At 32.0% G+C, this 6,801-nt stretch overlaps 1 pseudogene; it reads left to right on the top strand.

Annotated features, from left to right (window-relative positions):
- The first annotated feature begins 1,634 nt into the window (after positions 1 to 1,634).
- LOC145246989 (U2 spliceosomal RNA) lies at positions 1,635 to 1,768 on the top strand (annotated as a pseudogene).
- The last annotated feature ends 5,033 nt before the right edge of the window (positions 1,769 to 6,801 follow it).

Here is a 6,801-nt window from a genome sequence, read left to right as displayed (position 1 = left end):
TCTCTCTCTCTCTCACTCACTCACTCACTCACTCACTCACACACACACACACACATTCTACCTTTTATAGATATAATAGATTATGCTAGATATATTTCCATATGTCTGAATACCCTGTATACAAATTTTCAGATCTGTACATAAAAATTAGTTGAATATATAGGTTGAGAATTGTTCTCTCTCTCTCTCTTCTCTCTCTCTCTTTCACACACATTCTCACTTTTCTAGATATAATAGATAGATTATGCTAGATATATTTCCATATGTCTGAATACCCTATATACAAATTTTCTAATCGGTAGATAAAAAATTTGTTGAATATATAGGGTGAGAATTGTACTTACTCTCTCTCTCTCTCTCTCTCTCTCTCACGCACACATTCTCACTTTTATGGATATAATAGATAGATTATGCTGGATATATTTCCATATGTCTGAATACCCTATATACAAATGGTCAAATCTGTAGATAACAAATTTATTGAATAGATAGGTTGAGAATTGTTCTCTCTCTCTCTCTCTCGCAACCTTACACGCACAACCACACGCAAACATTCTGACTTTTATAGATATAATAGATCGATTATGCTAGATATATTTCCATATGTCTGAATACCCAATATACAAATTTTCAAATCTGTAGGTAAAAAATTTGTTGAATATATAGGTTGAGAATTGTTCTCTCTCTCTCACACACTCACATTCTCACTTTTATAGATATAATGTATAGATTATGCTAGATATATTTCTATATGTCTGAATACCCTATATACAAAGTTTAAAATCCGTAGATAAAAATACGTTGAGTATATAGGTTGAGAATTGTTCTCTCTCTCTCTTACGCACACACACACACACACACACATTTTCACTTTTATAGATATAATAGATAGATTATGCTAGATATATTTCCATATGTCTGAATACCCTATATACAAATTTTCAAATCTGTAGTATAAAAATGTATTGAATATATAGGTTGAGAATTGTTGTCTCTCTCTCTCTCTCTCTCTCTCTCTCTCTCTCTCTCTCTCTCTGGCTACCTCACACACACACACATTTTCACTTTTATAGATATAATAGATAGATTATGCTAGATATATTTCCATATGTCTGAATACCCTATATACAAACTTTCAAATCTGTAGATAAAAAATTTGTTGAGTATATAGGTTGAGAATTGTTCTCTCTCTCTCACACGAAACTGTGCGCTCGGCTTCTTCCCCCCCTTCCCACCCCAAATGCTTGGGAAACTGTGCACTGTTTTTGTTGGTTTTCAAGCTGCCTCTCCCCCCCCCCACACACACACAGTTTAACAGTAGTAGGAGGTCAAGAGAAAGAGGGTGAGAGAGAGAGAAGAGTAAGTTGGTGAGAGAGAGAGAAAAGAGAAAGAGGGTGTTGGTTTTATATTTTTATTATCGTCTAATATTTTGAAAGCTGAATTTCTAATAAAATGTGCATCTATAGGAGATAATGCCTGGGAATGTGTTCCCCCCCCCCACAGTTTAACAGTGGTGTGACGTCAAGAGAAAGAGGGTGAGAGAGAGGGAAGAGTAAGTGGGTGAGAGAGAGAAAGAGAGAGAAAAAAAAGAAAGACGGTGTTGGTTTTGTGAAAAAAGTTGTTATTTACAATTGTTCGCATTCTTGGCCTTTTGGTCAAGATCAAAGTGTAGTATCTGTTCTTCAGATGCTGCACTTCTATTTCTTGTTCTCTTTCGGTGGAGGAGAAATCCTCCACGACTGAGACAATTTTTATTTTTGTACCTTTTCTCCACGTTAAAAAACGACCCTGGTGTCTAACTCTGTCCCGTGGGGAGGCATAGTAAATAGGTACAATTGTTCGCCATTAGTGGATGTTGACGTCACGTCACGTGACATGACTAAGCGTTTTTTTTTTTTAGTATGAATAACATTTTTTGTTATAATTATAAAGTCTACACTTAATTTTATAGAAAATGATGTATATATAATAGAAAAAAAAAATTACTGGTTTTGTTGGATTCAAGTGGATCCCCCCCCTCCAGTTTAAGAGATAGCAGGTCACGTGGTAATATACAAAATGGCTAGCGTAAATATAAAGATCGGTTTTTTTATCGACGAATATTTTGAAAGCTGAATTTTTTTTTATTCCTGTACATTTTTTCCTGATATTTTTCGTTAAAACTCTTGTATAAATACTATTTTTAACCAGTTAAATACGTTGGAGACATTGTCATGGAGTTTAATAATCTCTAGAACAATGCAGAAGAGAAATTACAAAAGTATCGGTAAAACAAAGTGTTTGTTTACATTTGTTCGCCATTACTGGATGTTGACGTCACGTCACGTGACATGACTAAGCGTTTTTGGATTATGTAATATTAACATTAAAATGACAGGTTTTTTTTGGGGCCCCCCTAGGAGAGAAATGATCAGTTCACCCCCTTTTAATGGTCCGTTTGGTGTGGAATTTCGATATTTGTCATGCGGGTGATCAAGGTTCAATATGATACATAATTTGTCAACTTTGGTTGTGTCTGTCAAAAGTTTGAGCTGACGTCACGTCACGTGACACGTATTGAATAACGTTAAAATGACAGGTTTTTTGGGGGGCCCCCCTAGGAGAAAAACGATCAGTTGACCCCTTTCTACTGGTCCGTTTGACGTGAAATTTCGATATTTGTCATCCGGGTGATCAAGGTGCAATATGATACCAAATTTGTCAACTCTGGTTCCGTCTTTCAAAAGTTTTAGCGTTACAAACAAACATACATACATACATACATACACACCGATTTTTGCCTTTTATATATATAGACTAGCAGGGCTACCCGGCGTTGCTCGGGACCGTATTAACAATGAAAAAACAAAAGCAGATATTGAATATATGTTTTATTCTTAGGGGAGAGGAATCTTTCATCTCTATGTATTATTTGTTTTATCTACCCTAGGACTGATATTGTTCATGTTTTATCCCTAGCATAGGTAATTTACAGCATGTATATGAAATTGTTTTACCTTAGGGAGAAGAGAACAGGTAATATACAACATAATGTGTCTATATTACATCCCTGGCAACGCCTAGAAACCAGCTAGAACATGTATTTCAGTCAATCTTTATTATATCCTGGGCTATGCCGGGAAACCAGCTAATCTCTTTTTAGTGACTTGACCACCAAAATACCTCCCTAAGTGTGTCCTTTCTTTTGAACTTATTAGATATAGGTATCTAGAAATGTGTGTGAAATTTTGTTGAATGCATTGTTCACTATGATTTTCTTATTGTTCTACACAATATCAACTGTAGCGAAATAACACAGTAAATTTAGTGTAGTGTTAGAATAAAGAGCAAAGGAAAAAATTAGAATCATATTTTGTAATTGCAAATCTAAATTTGCTAGCATGTACCAGTATTTGCCAGGTTGTGGAAATTTGGAACTTATAACATATGTAGTGGCCTTTTCCTAGATACCTATTGCTAAAAATTATACTTTCATTTTGTTAGAAAAATCTCTCTTCAGATGCCCTGCATCATTCAAAATAAAAACAAATATTTTTATAATTGTTTCAGTATATTGCTACACAATGTGAAAGTTTTTAACGTTTGTAAAAAAAATCATGAATGTGCTTATATTGCAAAAAAGAAAATATCAGTGCACAGTATTGAAAGTGTTTGAGATTCAAAAGTCTGTAACATTTCTACTAACTTCATAAGATGTCATGTGAGAAACTGAATTGAATATCAAGACATTATCTGAAGCGTTTTTATTTTGGTGTAACATATGTGTTTACAGTGAACCTTAACTTTTAATAAACAGATTGGTATGCAATGACATAGGCTAAGAATCTTTAAAATATATATAAATTGGAAAAATGTGTGAACAAATGAAAAAAAAATGATCCGCTCCACTTGATGACATCAAGCACAGTAATATTTTAGTGAAGAAAATATGAAATTGATGTTCAGTGATTAGTTTGGATGAATGAGAAAATGTAATTGTTTGATGCATAAAAATAACTCAGTTGCTGTATTTGATATTAAGCAGCAAAATATAGTGATTTGAATATTTGGGAAAACATCAAACCAGATTATGTAAAAAGAAAAAAAAAAGATGAAATTAGAAAATATATATTTTATGTTTATGAGTTCTGCCAATCAAAATTTTGTGGCAGAAATTGGGTGATTACCATGCAATTTTATTTTGGTAAAATTCTTAAATTATTAGAATGTTTATTATAATTTCTAATTAGTGACTTGTTATAATCAAAATCCGCCCTAAAGAGTGTCCTTTCTTTTATTAGGTATCAGAGTAGGTATCAAGATTTCTACTTCTATACAAATGTGATATTTCAGATCTGTACATAAAAAATTTGTTGAATATATAGGTAGAGAATTGTTCTGTGTCGCTCTCTCTCTCACACACACACACGCATTCTCACTTTTATAGATATAATAGATAGATTACTCTAGATATATTTCCATATGTCTGAATACCCTATATACAAATTTTCAAATCTGTAGATAAAAAAAATTGTTGAGTATATAGGTTGAAAATTGTTCTCTCTCTCTCTCTCACACACACATTCTCAATTTTAGAGATATAATAGATAGATTATGCTAGATATATTTCCATATGTCTGAATACCCTATATACAAATTTTCTAATTTGTAGATAAAAAATTTGTAGAGTGCATAGGTTGAGAATTGTTCTCTCTATCTCTCACACACACACATTCTAACTTTTAAAGATATAATAGATTATGCTAGATATATTTCGATATTTCTGAATACCCTATATATAAAAATTTGTTGAATGTATAGGTTGAGAACTGTTCTCTCTCTCTCTCTCTCTCTCTCTCTCGCTCACACACACACACATTCTCACTTTTATAGATATAATAGAAAGATTATCCTAGATATATATCTATTTGTATGAATACTCTATATACAAATTTTAAAATCTGTAGATAAAGAATTTGTTGAGTATATGGGTTGAGAATTGTTCTCTCTCTCTCTCTCTCTCACACACACACACACACATTCTCACTTTTATAGATATAATAGATTATGCTAGATATATTTCCATATGTCTGAATACCCTATATACAAATTTTCAAATCTGTAGATAAAAAATTTGTTGAGTATATAGGTTGAGAATTGTTCTCTCTCTCTCTATCACACACATTCTCACTTTTATAGATATAATAGACAGATTATGCCAGATATATTGAAATATGTCTGAATGCCCAATATACAAATTTTGAAATCTGTAGATAAAAAATTTGTTGTATACATAGGTTGACAATTGTCCTCTCTCTCACACACACACACATTCTCACTTTTATACATATAATAGATAGATTATGCTAGATATATTTCTATATGTCTGAACACCCTATATACAAATGTTCAAATCTGTGGATAAAAAATTTGTTGAATGTATAGGTTGAGAATTTTTATCTCTCTCTTTTTCTCTCTCTCTCTCTCTCGCTAGCTCACACACACGCATTCTCACTTTTATAGATAAAATAGATAGATTATGCTAGATATATTTCCATATGTCTGAATACCCTATATACAAAGTTTCAAATCTGTAGATAAAAAATTTGTTGAATATATAGGTTTAGAATTGTTCTCTCTCTCTCTCTCACACACACATTCTAACTTTTGTAGTTATAATAGATAGATTATGCTAGATACATTTCCATATGTCTGAATACCCTATATACAAATTTTCTAAACTGTAGGTAAAAAATTTGTTGAGTATGTAGGTTAAGAATTGTTCTCTCTCTCTCTCACACACACACACACACACACACACAAGTTCTAACTTTTATAGATATAATAGATAGATTATGCTAGATATATTTCTATATGTCTGCCTACCCTATATACAAATTTCCAAATCTGTGCCCAAAAATGTGTGGAATATATAGGTTGAGAATTGTTCTCTCTCTCTCTCTCTCTCTCACACATATTCTCACTTTTATAGGTTATATAGGTTGAGAATTTTTTGCTCTTTCCATCACTCACATTCACACTTTTATAGATATAATACATAGATTATGCCAGATATATTTACATATGTCTGAATACCCAATATACACATTTTCAAATCTGTAGATAAAAAATTAGTTGAATATATAGGTTGAGAATTGTTCTCTCTCTCTCTCTTTCTCTCTCTCTCACACACACATTCTCACTTTTATAGATATAATAGATAGATTATGCTAGATATATTTCCATACGTCTGAATACCCTATATCCAAATTTTCTAATATGTAGATAAAAAATTTGTTGAATATATAGGGTGAGAATTTTCCTTCCTCTCTTTCTCTCTCTCTCTTTCTCACACACACACAAGCTGAAAATTGTTCTCTCTCTCTCTCTGACTCTCTCTCTCTCTCTCACACACACACACACATGGTCATTTTATAGATATAATAGATAGGTTATGCTAGATATATTTCTATATGTCTGAATACCCTATATACAAATTTTTAAATCTGTAGATAAAAAATTTGTTGAGTATATAGGTTGAGAATTGTTCTTTCTCTCTCTCTCACACACACATTCTCACTTTTATAGATATAATAGATTATGCTAGATATATTTCCAAATGTCTGAATACCCTATATACAAATTTTCAAATCTGTAAAGATAGAATTTGTTGAATATATAGGTTGAGAATTGTTCTCTCTCTCTCTCTCTTTCACACACATTCTCACTTTTATAGATATAATAGATAGATTATGCTAGATATATTTCCTTATGTCTGAATACCCTATATACAAATTATCAAATCTGTAGATACAAAATTTG

This window comes from Euprymna scolopes, chromosome 24 (assembly GCF_053919585.1).
Source record: "Euprymna scolopes isolate OS-2025 chromosome 24, ASM5391958v1, whole genome shotgun sequence".
Taxonomy (NCBI): domain Eukaryota; kingdom Metazoa; phylum Mollusca; class Cephalopoda; order Sepiida; family Sepiolidae; genus Euprymna; species Euprymna scolopes.
Note: the sequence above shows the minus strand (reverse complement) of the source record. Positions and strands in the feature narration are given on the sequence as shown.